The sequence below is a fragment of the Chiloscyllium punctatum genome, chromosome 23 (genome assembly GCF_047496795.1).
Source record: "Chiloscyllium punctatum isolate Juve2018m chromosome 23, sChiPun1.3, whole genome shotgun sequence".
Lineage (NCBI taxonomy): Eukaryota > Metazoa > Chordata > Chondrichthyes > Orectolobiformes > Hemiscylliidae > Chiloscyllium > Chiloscyllium punctatum.
The window spans coordinates 85,274,982-85,293,013 of NC_092761.1; the positions used below are offsets into that span (position 1 = coordinate 85,274,982).

General features: G+C 40.3%; 1 protein-coding gene across 5 annotated transcripts in view; it reads right to left on the reverse strand.

The window, feature by feature from the left end:
• LOC140494201 (D(2) dopamine receptor A-like) overlaps positions 1-18,032 on the reverse strand; it is a 124,275-nt gene that overhangs the window by 43,501 nt on the left and 62,742 nt on the right. For 2 of the 5 annotated variants that reach the window (XM_072593359.1, XM_072593360.1), the window contains exon 2: positions 8,837-9,006. The exons of the other annotated variants lie outside the window; for them this stretch is intronic. The gene's annotated coding sequence lies outside the window, so the exon portion shown is untranslated. The remainder of the gene's footprint in view (positions 1-8,836; positions 9,007-18,032) is intronic. 5 annotated transcript variants of the gene reach the window in all.

Genomic DNA, 18,032 nt, shown 5'->3' on the forward strand with positions numbered 1-18,032 from the left:
AATAAATGATATTAAAGTTTTATTTGCACATCCACTAATATCATTTATTGTATCCGTTGCTCCCGATGCGATCTCCTCTACATTGTGGAGACTGGGCACCTCCTAGCAGAGCGCTTTAAGGAACATCTCCAGGACACCCGCACCAATCAACCATACCGCCCCGTGGCCCAACATTTCAACTCCCCCTCCCACTCTGCCGAGGACATTGAGGTCCTGGGCCTCCTTCACCGCCGCTCCCTCACCACCAGACGCCTGGAGGAAGAACGCCTCATCTTCCGCCTCAGAACACTTCAACCCCAAGGCATCAATGTGGACTTCAACAGTTTCCTCATTTCCCCTTCCCCCACCTCACCCTAATTCTAAACTTCCAGCTCAGTAACTGTCTCCATGACTTGTCCGGACTTGTCCTACCTGCCTATCTTCTTTTCCACCTATCCACTCCACCCTCTCCTCCTTGACCTATCACATTCATCCCCTCCCCCACTCACCCATTGTACTCTATGCTACTTTCTCCCCACCCCCACCCTCCTCTAGCTTATCTCTCCAAGCTTCAGGCTCACTGCCTTTATTCCTGATGAAGGGCTTTTGCCCAAAACATCGATTTCAAAGCTCCTTGGATGCTGCCTGAACTGCTGTGCTCTTCCAGCACCACTAATCCAGAAGAAATAGACCATTCAGCCCATTGAGTCTACTCCGTCAATCAATGCGATCATGGATGATCTGACAATCCTCAACTCCACTTTCCTGCCTTTTCATCACCAACCCGATTCTCTTACTGATTAAAATCTGTCTATCTCAAACTTTGAATGTATTTAGCAACATAGCTTTGATAGCCTTCTGTGATTAAGAATGCTACAGATTCACAACCCTCAGAGAAGAAATTCCTCCTCATTGCTGTCCTAACTGGATGATCTTTTACACTGAGATTATGCCTAGATTCTCCCAGAAGGAGAACACAATTTCCACATTGACCACACAAACCCACTAAGAATCTTATAAATTTTATAACATTCACCTCTCACTGTCCAATGAGTGCAGGCCTAATCTACTTAACCTCTCCTCATAAGAAAATCCCTCCATATCTGGCATCAGCCAGTATTTATTCTGTGGACTGCCTCCAATCCAGTATGTCTTTCCTTAGGAAAGGCGACAAAAACATTGAAGGTGTAGTCTGACTAGTCCTGAAGCAATGCACATGCTGGAGATCTGAGACGTAGAAAGGCAGAAATTGCTGGAAAATCTCAGCAGGTCTGGTTGCAGCGGTGGAGAGAAAACCGCATTATCATTTTGAATCCAGTGACTTCTCTTCAGACTTTTCCCTATTTTAGCCTTCATTTTCTTTGAAGAAAGGCCAAGACACTACTGGCCATCCCTAGCAGAAAAAAGCATCTATTCTATATCAGGTGTGAATTTGACCTTAGTCACTTTGTAATGCTCCTAGTAACAGTGAAGTGAGAGTATCCTCCATAGTCCCAGAGGACCATAGATTGTTCTTTCATTAAACAGATATGACTGGTGGTGAGTTTAACCTGAAGATCCCCTCAGCAGAGACTGTTAACATTCACGAATACTGGCATCTTTGGAAATGGGAGAAGGAGTAGGCCATTTAGCCTACAAACCTGCTCCACCATTCAACTGGATCATGGATGCTGTTCTACCTCAACATCATCTTCCTGAAGTATCTCCATGTGCCTTTAATGTTTAGAAATCTACCAATCATGAACAAAATGAACGATTGATCCTGCACAGAGCTATGGGTTGCAGAATTTCAAGCATTCAACCCCCTCTACATCTCAGTCCTAAATACCCTACCCCTTATTTCAAGACTGGATCGTTTGTTTCTAGACACACATTAGTCAGGAGCAATATCCTTCTGCATCTATGCTGAAGAGGCCTGTGAAGATTTTGCATGCTTCAAAGGGGTTGCATCCTAATCTTCTAAACTTTAGAGAATGCAGAACCCATCTACTTGACCTCTCCTCAAAGGACGACACTGCTATTCCAGGTTTGAGTCAAGAAGTCTGGTGCTAGAAAAGCACAGTCCTTCAGGCAGCATCTGCCTCTTGGATGCAGTTCCTCAGATGCTGCCTGACCGGCTGTGCTTTTCCAGCATCAGACTTTTTGACTCTGATCTCCAACATCTGCAGTCCTCTGTTTCTCCCATCCCAGGTTTGCCCATACAATAAAGAAAGAAGAGAAAAACATGCATGTATAAAGTGTTTATCAAGACTATTGGGCATGTCAAAGTGCTTTATAGCCAATTAAATACATTTTAATGTTATTACAGTAAATGTAGGAAACACAGCCAGTTTGCACAGTTAGCTCCTGCAATCAGCAACATGATTATAGTCAGAGAACCTGTTCTTGTAAGGTCAGAACACCCAACTCTTTTTCCAGATAATTCCATCGGAACGCTTACTTCTACCTGAGAGGGTAAACAGGATCTCAGTTTAATATGTCAGCTGAAAGTTGTCACACTGATATTTCTCAGTCCTGCATTGAGTGACAACTTCGAATTTTCTGCTTAAATCTTGGCATACGATTTGAGTCCACACTCTTCTGATTCAGAGGCATCAGTGCAACCAACTGAGCTACAGTTGATAGTACAGACTCTAGTGGCAAATAGCCCTATTAATCTCTGAATGCACGACTATAAAATCCACAGAGAACAAAGTTTACATCTCACTCATTGTTAGTATTTGCAGCTATGGTCTAACTCCTGCAAAAAAGGGTTAGATTGGGCAGCATCTTAGATTCGTTGGCTAAGTTAAAGTTGTCTTGTGTTTTTCAGATTTCTTTTAACATTGGGGCCTAATGAGATTTCTTGTTACATCTTACCAAATGCAGCTGATTAACTACCCACTCCAAATCATGGGGTCGCTGTCATCTGATGCTAGACCTATCTTACCAAGCTACATTCCCATATAAACTCACCATTCAAGAGACATCTGCTGAAAGGCAATCCCATCAGGCACCTACCTTCAGTTTTAAATGTCACTGTGCACCCAGGAAAGTGTTGACAATCTGGTACAGCCCCCCAGCTGGTAATGTCATGGTAAAGAAGCCACAAATTCATGCTTTCCTGGCATATGGCTGACTCTCATTCACACATTCTCCTACCCTCATCACTGCTTAACCACTGGACCACACAGTTTACCTCTCCTCAGCTATGACCCATCTGAAAACCTTCACTGTTCACCACTTCTCTGTCCCCTGTGCCCACTGATCTCCTGCAACTTGTCATTGTCCAATAGGGAAGCATCATATACAGGCAGACAATTCCAAAAATGAGTTTTTATTTGCACCCAGCAAAACTGAACACAAATTAAATGAGCAGAGGCTGAAGTTCACTTCCAGAATTGCTGTCGTGATGATGAATGATGTTTACAGTCCACAATGATCTGCTGCAGTCAGCCCTCATCGACTAGAATCGGGTGTCAATCAGGTTCTGTTTGGCTTGCAGTGCCCAATGCAGCTGAGCTCTGTCCAACAAGGAGATACTGACTCTGTCCACCCTGGGGGCTGACCCAGCTCGTTTCCAGTTACATTTCACACCTAAAGAACAGCAAGGAATGTAGCTTGCAGCGGACACCATCAGCACCGGGCTACACCTGGTTGTCAGGTAACACCTCCACCATACCCCGCCCACTTCAGACTACCCTGGAAGCCTATTTCTCCCCATGTGTCCTCCAACTGTCCTTGACACTGCACGTTAATGATGCGCACTCTGCTCCTCAATTTAGCCTCCCCCTGTGGATGCCAGGGTGGTGGTTATTGCCAATGATCTCCCCTTCCATAGCCTACCATGCCATTCGATTTGGCCCACTTATTTCTCCCATCCCTGTCCCTGTCTCCACTTCTACGCACGCCTCTCCTTTACCTCACACACACACACACACACATACACACACACACACACACACACACACACACACACACACACACACACACACACCTTGACTTTTGGCAGTGACGCTGCAATATGCTAACAGGCAAAGCAAGGTGTGGATGCTGAAAGCGTACAGGTGGACATGAAGGGAGCGACATTAATACGGCAAGCAAGCAGACCCGAGATGCAGCCAAATCCAACACTTGAGCTAGGTGCCTGTCTCTAAATACCAGGCATCCCTGGTGATGGAATTTCATCTTGAACTCATCAGACACTTCACAAAAAATGCCAAAGTAACCAGAAGACAATATGTATACTGAAGGTGAGGAGACTGCCGATTGGTTGACAAGTGGATTCTGAGTCAATTGTTGCCATTTGGAATGCACCAGTTAGATGATGATTGATAGTTAGCTTTCAGGTTTGTTTAAATTTTAATGAAGGCAGATTCATTGTCATAGGACAAGGCGTAGCCCTGAGAAATAAATCAGAGATGGCAGTCACCTGCTTTTTTGAGATGAAACAGTTGCATTTTTTTTTCTGCCTGAAATAATCAGGGCCCTGTTTATTGACAAATGTATCTTCCAGTATTCTGACATGCACCACACTGTGAGCCTGATTAATAAAACTAATTTGGTTGTCAGCATAAATTTCAGTGTTTGGCATTATTTAACAAATGTTGTCCGATCACAGAACCACATCTAATGTTTAACATTGTTCTGGATTTTCCTACAGGGCGGGTTGGCCTATTAAATTGGAGTTAGAAACTAATTTCATTCATCGTGACCATGACTTTGACAAAGGGTCAGTTAGACTTGAAATGTCAGCTCTTTTCTCTCCTTACAGATGCTGCCAGACCTGCTGAGATTTTCCAGCTTTTTCTCTTTTGGTTACACTTTATATTGCTCCCTGCAATTTCACAGTATACCACTGTGGACATTCATTTTGGAATTGGTGACTAATGTTGGTCTTGCCAGCAACATCCACAGTCCTTGGACAAGTGGAAAATCCTGACTGATCTCTCTACACCCAGCTCAATATCTCAATTAATGCCCTGGTGAACTTGCGCTAATACTTCACAGATCCAGATCTGAACCTAGGGATTACTGCTCTGCTGGATCCACACTATGACCTGCTCATGAACCAACAGAGTACTTTTATCCAAAACAAGCAGAGAATGGTGGAAAACCCAGCAGGTCTGGCATCATCTATGGAGAGAGGAAAAGAGTTAATGTTTTGCGTCCAGAATAACTATCTTCATAACTGAAGATATAGAGTTCTGAAGAAGGGTCACACCAGATCTGAAATGTGTGCCACTGAAGCCACCTCTATGCCAATTGGACATTAGTGAATGATATGAGTTTTTACAATAGGCTGGGAGCTTTCATGGTGCCATCACCTCTGGAGGTTCACTATATTATCAATTTACATTTAGAGATCTCTTATTGATTAGTCAAATCTGAGCTGACATGAGGACTTAAGAAGTTGGAGTGGGAGTAGACCACTGAGATTCATTCCATCATCAGTAAGTTAATAATTTAAATTTTACATCAAGTTCACTTTCCAACCTATTTATATATCCCTTGATTCCCTTTATATTGTGAATTCTTGAATATATTCAAGTCCAGCGTGACCCTTCGTTGGAAGTGAAGAAAAAGGGTTCTGAAGAAGACTCATACTGAAATCAAAATGCTTCTCTCTCCATAGATGCTGCCAGACCTGTTGAGTTTCGCCAGCATTTTCTGAGTTTGTTTCAGATTTTCAGCATCCTCAGTATTTTGACTTTCTTCGGGTACTTTTATTCATTCATCTCAGTTCAAATCCTGTAAGCAACTTGAATATAACACCCTACTAGTATTTGATTAATATCGAAATTAGACTATTTAAATTGAAATGATTTGAGCAAAAAAATGCAATTGCTTAAACATGTTAAAGTAAGATTTAGAAACTTGGAAAAGCCCTTCTAAATCAAAGGAGATGATTACATTATGAATGAATCATTGACTACTAAGTGAATGCCCTTTGAGGTTTCAAACACTAAACCGTGAAAGAAACACAGGCCAACATGTATAATTCTTTCAGGTAAACTAGTTATTTCCAAACAACTATTCAGCAAAATGATAAATCCAGTCAGTGAAGGGCACCCAACCATATTCATGTTGAAGGGATAGTATTAAGAAGTAGCTTCAACACATAAATTTGAAAGGAAGCTGTTTTGAATAGTACATTATATGGACTGTCAGAAATTGTTGACATATGCCTCAGGACAAGGAATTTAATTATAAAGACACATGACTGTTCAAAGCATTATACCTCATCTGGTGAGCTGCCAGACAATTTGAAACATCACGTGGGGAAGATGCTGATTCATTTAATAATGTTTTGACATCACTCCTTGTTGTTCTGCTTCAGGTATTAAGAATGTTTTTAAAATTTAATTTTAATAATTACTAATTATTAACATGCCAGGAACCTGGAAGCAGAACTCTTGTGTCAAACTTTATATCAGGTGGGATTGTAAAGCTCTACTTCAGTGAGGAAAGATTTGTTTGTGAGGCCATTGGAGGAGAATGTCAATAAGTCGCACCAGGAGAAACTCTACTCATTAGGTCTGTCCCTTAGCTCTGTGAGGTGGTTATAAATAATGTAGTGATTTACAAATGTGAGCTAGGATTGAGGAAACTGATTTATAACAGAGTATTGAGGGCAGTTGGGACAATGGTACAGTTTTTTCTCATAACGGCCATGTGTAATTCTATATTTATTATTCAAAGTAATTCTCAGTCTCAGCTATATCTCAATTATTTTTAAAATGAGATGTACAGTGAGACTTTATCCACACAACGTTGCCTGGTGATAGTTATAGTTTAGTGAGCAAACCCCTGAGTAAGAAGATTGGATATTCAACTTACAATGTAGACACCTGAGTACATAATCTTGGTAGACATCCCCACTGCAGTATTGAAGGAGTGCTGTACACTCTGGGACGCTATAAATATCTTCTAACCAAACTGTTTATCATACGCCTCTGGAGCAGATGGGACTTGAATCCAGCCCCCTGGGTCAGAGTTGAAAAGGATGGTGCTGAGAAAGCACAGCAGGCCAGGCAGCATCCAAGGAGCAGTAGAGTCGATGTTTCAGGCATAAGCCCTTCATCAGAAATGTGGAGGGGGAAAGGGGCTCAGAGATAAATGGGGTAGTGGGGGTGGGGCTGGGGGAATGGTAGGTGGGATGGCAAAAGGTGGGTGCAGGTGATATTGATAGGTTGGTGGGTTGGGTGGTGTGGATAGCTAGGAAGGAACATGGACAGGTAGGTCAGGTCAAGAGGGCAGTGTTGATTTGGAGGGTTGGATCTAGGATGAGCTGGGTGGATGGGGAGATTTGGAAATTGATAAAGTCAATGTTGATGCCATGTGGTTGTAGGATCCTGACGTGAAAGATGAGGTGTTCTTCTTCCAATCAGCAGGTGGTTTTGTTTTGGCAGTGGAGGAAGCCTGGGATTTACACATCTGGTTCAGAGGTAGCAATACCACCATTGCACTGCAGGAGCTCTTTTTGAGGTGCTATATTATTGAAGTGCTGAAGTTAAATGGGTGAATTCAGAATCTATGTGACAGTAGTTAAGGAAGAGCAGGGACTTGTGTCCAGTGAACTTGTCAATATTTATCCCAATATCCCACAAAGAAGATCACACAAACAGATTGTCTGGGCATTGTTGCATTGTTGTTTGTGGGAGTTTGTGTATAAATTGGTCACAGCATCGTCAATTCATAAATACTTAATTGAGTGCAAAGTGCTTTGTGATGTCCTGATGTCTTAAAACAGATTGTATGAATGCAAGCCTTCCTTGTTGGTGGCATGATATTGCTCCATGGAAACTTAATGCTCTTGTTGTGCCTGCATCGGTGAACTTGTAATTCTGTCTGCATCTCGCTTCCAGTGGTATAGAATACTCTACTGAATTGCAGATTAAATTGTTTAGGACTGTGTTACCAGTCCAGAGCCTCACTTGATGAATAAAAAATGGATTCATTGGTGATCCAAGTCAGCTGGCTGAATTTTCAGTTGCTAATTTCAATTACTGAGAAATTGGAAATGAGCCACTCTAGATGTTCCTGGCTCGTTAATGCCTATTCTCCACAGAGTGTGACTCTGCACTGGGAGTTGAATCTGCAAATATTTGTGCAGTAAGCTTAATTATTTCCTTAATATTAACCTGCATGCCATATCAACAAGTGTAGTTTATCAATGTTAGTCCAACAGAATTCCCTACCACCACCAACAACAAACCCACCACACCCCCCCTCCCCATTCCCCCCCTCCCATTCTCATTTATTTCATAGAACATAGAAAATTGGAGCAGGAGTAGGTCATTTGCAACTTTATCATTGCTCTGCCATTCAATATGATCATGTCAGATCATCCAACTCAGTAATTTGTTCCCAATTTCTCCTCATACCCTTTGATCCCTTTTGCCCTAAGGATTATAGATAACTCCTTCCTGAACACATTCAATGATTTAGTCTAAACTATTTTCTATGAGAAAATTCCACAGGCTCGCCACACTTTGGGCGAAGGTACTTCCCCCTCATTTCAGTCCGAAATGGTCTACCTTGTATCCTTCAACTGTGACCCCAGGTTCTGGGTTCCCTGCTCATGGGGAATGTCCTTCCTGCAATTATCCTGTCTAGCCCCACTAGAATTTCACAGGTTTCTATGAGATTTCCTTCTTATTCTTCTAAACTCAGGTGAATGCATTCCTAACTGATCCTGTCTCTCTTTATATGTCAGTCCTGCCATCCTAGGAATCAGTCTGATAAAGCTTCATTAAAGTCCTTCCAAAGATCACCCTCCATAACTTGAGCCGAGATTTACGAAATGAACACAGTGCAGGATCAATATTAGAGCTAATGTTTCTTTGTCTTTCTCCATTTGTCAGGGAGAACTTACCTTCTACTTCATATACTCCTCACAGCCAAGATTCCTCAGCACAGAGAATTGCACACTGAGGTCCACTTCATGGTGTTAAAGACAGTGCCTTCTTGCTGATTTTAAGTCTTCAGTGTACTTTTTTCATGTACTGTTCAGCTTTTACTTTTAGCATCATGATCTAGGAGTAGCTTGAAGAGAAATTAGAGCCCAAAATATTCCAGTGAATTCAGGGATTAGTTTTTGTCTGAACATCATTAAGCTTCCTGAATATAAGCAATAAACCACAAAAAAGCAGCTCATAGACACTGCTTTATAAGCAGTTTCAACATAATGTAACATTTGTAAAATCCTCTCAAGTTTCGTTAGCTTTACATGGATTCAGAGTGTTATGAGTGTCTTTGGATTGTCAAATATCTGACACCCCACTACTGTTGTATCACATGGCAAAAACAATCTAAACTTCTCACTGAAAAACACAGTAGTTGACACAAAAGCTTAATTTTATAGATTTACAGTAAATCATCATGAATTCGCCTACCCACACCAAAAAATGTGACATCAAAAATCAAGATCTGTTCTGAAAAATCATGTATCCACAATTTTTAACCTAGTTATAAACAAACTCCACACTCATGAAACGTATCATTTGAGGCAGGTCTCAAGAAGGGAACCCGCATAGGTATGGAGGAATGACTGTATGTATTGTTGTAATGTCTTTAAAGAGCTAGGAACTAATTGACCAGGAACCTATTGTTATGTGTAAGCGTGCCATGGGGCTACATTCAGGTCTGCACTGCAGTTATGTAATATCTGACAAAACATTGGTTTGAAGTAGTCTTGCCAAGCAACCTGGAATATATTAGATACAAGGTGCTCTAACCTTTGTGAGTCTAATGTGTGAGTACTTTTTAACATATGGGAATACAAAGACATATAATATATGATACAGTTGTTCTGATATAACATGTCTTTGTGTTCCCATATGTTAAAAAGTACTTGTGTCTAATATATTCAGCTCTGTTCCTGTGTGATCTTGCGTTATGAGAAAATCCTGGGTTATAAGCAAGCCACACCATTTAAACCAATAGGACTGAAATCACGTTATAGCCAATACAGGTAAGGAAAGTTTGTGTTCTACAAATAATGGTCTAAATTCTTCAATCGCATTAAAGCCAATTCGTGTTGAAGGAACGTGTGTTTTAGCATAACCAACTGTACACCCAATGAGATAATTATGACCATAAAAAAGATTTGGGATAGGGCAGTAGGATGATTAGTCATGAACATTTTTAGTGGAAAACTAGGTTTGAGGGATCATATGGCCTTTGTGCCTGTCCAGTGCTGAGGTATCCAGAGTGACTGAACAATCTGACTCTGGATTTGTACACCCTGCCTCAGGTGAAGCAGGTGGTATCTGAAGAGGTAGCTGAATGGATTGTTTCGGTTCAATCGGTGGAGGTAGTCATACGGGCACCTCACCAAGATTTCTCATAACTTCCATTGCTGCATTATATTTAGGGAGGTGCAATACGGGGAAGAGGTCATTCCGAAACTTGTGTGTCCCCCATGATTAAGGATATGCGCAGATGTTGTGGATTGTTAAAATATAGCCCAGGGTTTCAGGTCAAAAACGCCTAGTCAGAATTATGCCATTAGAAAAGTAAGAGACCTTTGGATGGCAGTGGTACAAACGTTGGCCTCTGATGGAACAAGGAAATGGAAATCACACAGAATAGTATAGAACGTACAAAATAAACCAAAGGCTCCCCTACTCGTCTATGCTGTCGTCATCAGCTTTCTCGAAAACATCTTTCTTTAATGCTGTCCTTCTAATTGCTTCCCTGGCAACTATTTTGCTCACTTCCTCTTGTATGTATGCAATATATTATATGCTTTTTGAACATTACTTTCAGACGGTGGATGATATTCATGTCGCACCAACTGTTCTGAATGTTAAACGGCAACAAAATAGTGTGGCACTGAAGCCACTTGTATATCCATTTGAAGAGATTAGTTCATTTTCTTGAAGGACATTAGTGAATGATTTGAGGTTTTACAATAGACTGGGAGCTTTCAAGGTGCCATCACCTCTAGAGGTTCACTGTATTATGAATTCACATTGAGAGATCTCTTATTGAATAGTCAAATCTGAGTTGACGTGAGGACTTAAGAAATTGGAGTGGAAGTAGGCCACATAGCTTCTGAGGTCCGCTCCTCATCAATAAGTTAATAATTGACATTTTACAACAACTTCACTTTCCAACCTATTTCCATATCCCTTGATTCCTTTTATTTTATCAGTTCTTGAATAGAGTTGAAAAGTGTGGTGCTGGAAAAGCATAGCCAGTCAGGCAGCATCCGATGAGCAGGAGAGTCGATGTTTCAAGCATAAGCTCTTCATCAGAATCTCCAGCACCTGCAGTCCTCACTTTCTCCTAATCCTTCGATATATTTGAGTCCAGCATGAGCCTTCTGCAGAAGTGAAGAAAAAGGGTTCTTAAGAAGACTCATATTGAAACCAAAATGGTTCTCTCTCCACTGATGCTGCCAGACCTGCTGAGTTTCTCCAGCATTTCTGTGTTTGTTTCAGATTTCCAGCATCTGCAGTACGTTGCTTTTCTTTGGGTATTTTTATTCATTCATCTCAACCCAAACCCTAAAAACAACCTGTTTATCACCAGATGTAATATCCTGTTATTAATTGGCAAACATTTGAAATTATGCTATTTAAATTAGAGTAATTTGAGCAAACCTCTAACTGCAATTATCAAGAAAAGTTAAAGTAAGCTTTAGAAATTTAAAAACCCATTCTAGGTCAAAGGAGATGATTACATTATGAATGAATCATTGACTTCTTAGGGAATGCCCTTTGAGGTTTCAATCTGATGTGGATTTGACTCATTAAATATCAAGGAAACACAAGCCAATGTCAATAGTTCCCTCCGTTAAATTCGTTATTTCCAAACAACTATTTAGCAAAATTACAAATCCAGTCAGCAAAGGGCACCAACTGAGTTTAGGTTAAAAGGACATTATTGAGAAATCATTTCAATACATACATTTGTAAGGAAGATGTTTTGAATACAACATTATAAGGACTTCCAGAAAATGAGAATTCTCTATCACCAGGTTGTGGTGGTAGATAATTCGAATAAATAACAATTCTTTAAAAGTATACTTCTTCTTTTGCAATTCGACATGACTGATCACTTGAAGCTATTAAAAGTGTACATTAATAGTGTTCAGTCTGGTGGTAGATATTAACTGCAATTTCACTAGAGCACGCATGAAGAGATACTTTTGAAACTATTTGTAGCTGAGTTTGAAGGGTTATGCATGTAATATTTCGCTGTTTAAATATGTGTGAGTAAAGATCAGCTCATTACTCTCTGTCTATGACCAACTGGAAGATAAAAACAAGACCCTTAGTCCTAAACACTACAATTTCTCAGCATTTACCCAACTACACATCTTATTTCTCCCAACAAAATGATCTCTCATTCTTCTTAGTTCCAAATAGCCTGTCTACTTAACCTCTTTTCATATATTGCCAATCCAGGAATCAGTCCAATAAACTTTTGTAGCATCTGTTTAAATGGAAATACATCATTTCATAGGTAAGAAGGACACAACTGGATAAAGTACTCCGGGTAAAATCCCACCGAATCCTTCTTGTATAATAACTTCTTGTTTTATTTGCCCACGGTTGAATATGACAAAATGACTATTGGGGGTTTCATTTGAACTGACACAGACAATCGAAGGAAACTTTAGCTGATGTAGCATATCCTGTAGCTCAAATCATGGTCTTCACAGACAGACAACAAAATGTCACTGAGTCTTAGTAAGGTGGATCTAGAATGCAAACAGTAAGACTCTGATAAGGCAGCTTGGATGAAATTAATCTGATTTGAGATTTCTGATTTTTATATGAATTAGAAAGGGAAAGCTTGACCCACCTAAGATAAGGCTTTTAAAATAATTAAAGTTACAGTTTAGAGTAGGCACATAATCGTACACAAATAGGAGTTTAAATTTATTTGCTATTGGGAAATTAAATTTCCAAAGACAGTTAGCATTGGTTGCAGAGACTAGTTTCAAGAAATACACTTGAAGAAACTTTTTTCTCTTGCAGCAAGAAGATTAAAACAACAAAAAGGCATAAACCAGATAATCTTGTAAGAATGCTGAGAGACAAATAATGTAGCAAAGGGGCAGAAACAGGGTCACCTCAACCTCGAGAGAACAAGCAAACCCACGTAGACACAGGGAGAATGTGCAAACTCCACACAGTCAGTCGCCTGAGTCGGGAATTGAACCCGGGTCTCTGGCGCTGTGAGGCAGCAGTGCTGCTTCGCAAGTCGGGTAAGTGGGAAGCTGTTCCCGAAGTTGTTGGCTTTGTCACAGAATCATAGTATTAGGTTTAACTATGTATAAATAGATTTATATTTGAGCTGATATTGCAAATATTATAACAATTGGTAGAAATTCCTATTCTTTTTAATCTTCTGTACTAAGATCAGTAAGGGGTATGAACCACATGATGGAATTTGAAACGTTATTAGTATTAAGCAAGTCTACGATGTGGTTGGCAAACACCTAGGAAGGAACATAACAATTGGCATTGGAATGTGATCAATAATCATAAGAGCCAAAGGGTGGCTGACAGGGGCTCTGGCAAACATCACGAGATATTGGGAGGATCCAAGGTTGTCTACCAAGGTTAGGTTAGATTTTATTACTTACAGTATAGAAACAGGCCCTTCGGCCCAACAAGTCCACATCGACCCGCTGAAGCGTAACCCACCCAGACCCATTCCCCTACACTTAAGACTACGGGCAATTTAGCATGGCCAATTCACCTAACCTGCATAGGAGGAAACCCACGCAGACACGGGGAGAATGTGCAAACTCCACGCAGTCAGTCGCCTGAGGCGGGAACTGAACCTGCGTCTCTGGCGCTGTGAGGCAACAGTGCTAACCACTGTGCCACCGTGCCGACCACTGATCATGTGTTCACAGGATTAGATGTGTAGGTCAGAGGGGATGTGGTAAGCACAGATGTCAATGTTGTATGGAACCAAGTTAATGCTGTATGTATATATATATATCCTGTACTTTATCGGGAAAAGTAGAGTGTCACTGACCTCCAATCTGAGCTGAGAGGGCGACTGAGCCCCATGTGAAAACTAGATTCAAAGCGGTCTTTAGCGTCTCCCACACATGTGGTAAAGAAGCTCCAAATAAAGATTGATTTGTACAACTGAACACAGGACTCAATTCCTCTTTAACGCCTTTGTGATAAAAGCTAGTATAACAATTACCTTCATAACACTATTCCCTCATTTTAAAAAGATAATGATTTTTCATTTTTCCCAGCAAAATTGCAAATTGCATTTTCTACACCATTTGTCACTGCTGTGCCCAATTACTTAAGCTATCTTTGCAATCACTTTATATTCACCTCACAGCTTACCTTTCACCCTAGTTTTGTATCATCAATATTGGATTTATTGCACTCAGTTCCTTCCTCTAAGTCCATGCCAAACATTACATATAGCTGAGGCCAATGCAATGATCCTTGTAGTATTTCACTAATTACACACTGCAAAACTGAAAAATGACCTTAAAAAGTTGCCCTTTTGAATCTTTTCCCTCTCACCTTCAACCTCTGCCCTCTAGTTTTGGACTCCCCTACCCTGGGGAAAAGGCCTTAACTACTCATGCCATCCATTAGATTACTTACAGTGTGGAAACAGGCCCTTTGGCCTAACAAGTCCACACCGACCCACCACCCACCCATTCCCCTACATTTACCCCTTATCTAACACTACGGGCAATTTCGCATGGCCAATTCACCTGACCTGCATATCTTTGGACTGTGGGAGCAAACCCACACAGACACAGGGAAAACGTGCAAACTCCACACAGTCAGTCGCCTGAGTCAGGAATTGAACGCGGTTCTCTGGTGCTGTGTGGCAGCAGTGCTAACCACTGTGCCACCGTGCCACCCACAAATCCACGCCCCTCATGATTTTATCTACATCTATCAGGTCACCCCTCAGCCTCCTACGCTGCAGGGAAATTAGACTCCAGCCAATTCAGCCTCTCCGTATAGTTGAAACCCTCCAATCCTGGCAGCATACTTGTAAATCTTTTCTGAACCACTTCAAGTTTAACAACATTTTTCCTATAGTAGGGAGACAGAATTGAATGCAGTATTCCAGAAGTGGTCTAATCAGTGTCCTGTACAGCCATAACACGACTTTCCAACTTCTATATTCAATGCACTGACCAATAAAGGCAAGTGTACCATACACCTTCTGCACAATCCTGTCTACCTGCGACTCTACTTTCAATGAACTATCAATCTGCACTCAAAGGTCTCTTTGTTCCTCAACATTCCTCAGGACATTACCATTAAGTGCATAAGTCCTGCCCTGATTTGCCTTTCCAAAATTCAGCCCCTCACATTTATCTAAATAAAACTCCATCTGCCACTCCTCAGCCCACTGGCCCATCTGATCAAGATCCTCTGAGGTAACCTTCTTTGTTGTCCATTACACCACCAATTTTGGTGCAATCTGCAAACATACTAACCATACCTCCTACATTCGCATCTAAACCATTTATGTACATGACAAAAAGCAGTGGAACCAGCACTGATCTTTGTGGCACTGTGCTGATCACAAGCTTCAGTCCCAAAAACAACCCTCCACCACAACCCTCTGGCTCCTATCTTTGAGACAATTTTGCATTCGAATGGCTAGTTCTCCCTGTATTCCATGTGATCTAACCTTTTTAATCAGTCTATCATGTGGAACCTTGTTGAAGACCTTACTGACATCCATGGAGGTCACATCCACCGCTTTGGCCTCATCAATCCTCTTCATCACTTCTTCAAAAAACTCAATCAAGTTAGTGAAATTTTCCAGCAATTTCTATTTTTATCTGGCTTACAACTTCTGCAGTTCTTTCAGTTTTGATTGATGTCAGGCTCACCAGTCACCTGACCTTTCCTTACCACCTTTCTTAATTAAAGGCAACAGTGTAAAGAGAATTGAACCTCTTACAATCTGAGTGAGCAGCTGGAAAGCTGCAGTGGTGGGACATTATATTCTACCTTTGAATAGCATGAGAGAGAGAGAGCATCTATCAATGGTTGTGTTGCCAATGGTCTTAGACCCAGTGGGAATCAAAACATGGTATTAGTTATCATTGCTTTTCTGACACTTGATTTTTATTTTTTGAAAATCCTGCGTTTGTTGACGTTAGATAAGAAGAGAACCAGGCTAACTGCGATGCTTCTCACAAATTACTTCTTGGCATTTAGCATATTACAGAAATACATCAAAAGATTTCTCGCTGTCTGTACTGTGACTCAGCATGGGAGATAGCTACCGTGGAAAATCTACATATTCCCCTTAGTGCAGTGAGAGAAATATTAATTGTGGCAGTATACAATATCATTGCGATTTTCCTGAGCAGATATAACATCCCCATGAATCAGAGTAATGACATTATGAAACTTACAAGCAATTGTGTATTTTGCTATGAGCACAAGAGCAAAATTACTGCCACAAACTCTCTCTATCACATGCTAACACGCATATCAAACATAATTTATTTGACAGTTTTAGAAATTTCATCAGAGCCTCTCCAGTGTTTGAAATTTCCATGAGCACCTTTACCTGTAGAATTTATATATCAGTTTCCCATATCTATTCCGCCTACCTTAACTTCAATACAATTTGCGTGGAATTTAAATATATCTGCATTTTCAAATTATCCTTCCCAGAATATTTGGGTTAGCATTTGTGAATACAAACAGGAAACCTGGTTTTATTCCAGTTCGAGATATTGGTAACGTTGTCCTCAAACAATGAATTACAAAGTTTGGGTTTATTTCACATCTGGTCACATAAACCAACCTTAAAAGTGTTTGCAACACCTTATCTATTTAATGCTTTTTACTTCTGGAAGGAGTAAATGGGGAAAATGGGTTCAAAAACACTATTTATTAAGTAAAGATTTGTCGCCAATCAATTCACCTTTTATTTGCTCTATTTACCCATCCAATTAATGTCACAGAAATCCATTTTAGATGCAAAATGCAAAGCTGCACAGGTTGGTTAACGTGAGATTAACATTAACAATTTCCCTTTCAATATTCTTCCCTCCTCCTTTCATCTACCTGATTGTATAAAGAGTTTAAAATATATCAGTCATGTTTCAAGTGGTAACAGGACCAACCATAATTGGACATAATTGGCCAATCTCACATGAAGGGGCCAAAATGACACCTTTTTCCTTCTGCAGAGCCTGGAATAACATCTGTTAGTGACATTTGGATATTCAGTTGAGTAGGTGGTACTCTTCTGAAATTCACATTGAGTGAAGTATGTTTGAAGGTCACTGACGAGCAGTATCCTTAGTCAAAGAAATGCTATTCACCGAATACTGAGATAAAATGTGTTGTAATTCATCTTTGCTGCTCTATGATCAATTGGAACAATGAGTGGGGAATGGCAAATGAATGCATAGAAACAGCTTTAACATGACTATTTCTTCTAAACATATTTTCCAATCAAGAAAGCCTTTGCTATAAACCACAAGTTGTCAATTAAACAGGACTGAGAACTAAAACAACAATCCAACTCAATTACAAGAAACAGTGATTCATTTGAATATTTATTAAATAGACAAGCAGCAACATCATTAGTCAGATTACAAATCTATTTAACTGTCTAATCGTTATACATAATTATATTTTAATGGTTACGTTGTCTATTCCCTGATTGCTTTGATCATCTTTCAAGAGACTTGCTATACATAATGAATGAACCATCAATTCAGATGTGTTGTCTATCACCTAAGTAACACATAAAGTTTGCTGTTTAAAAGTTGGGAAACCTTGCTGAAAGGTTAAATAAGGTCAACTGTGAAATATGTGAAAGTTAAAGAATGGAAGGTTAAAACATAGCAGAGATATAACTGCAGCATCAAAGTAAAGCCAGGCTTGGAATTTTAAAGAATGATAATTGTGTCAATTGCTCTCTCACAATATCCCTATGAAGACAAAAGAAAAACTTGCACTTATATAGTGTATTTAAGGCAATAATATATTCCAAGACATTTCACAAGAGAGTATTCAGAGCAAAATTGACATGAACAAAAGTAGGTGCTAAGTCCTCAAAAAGATAGATTTAAAGCA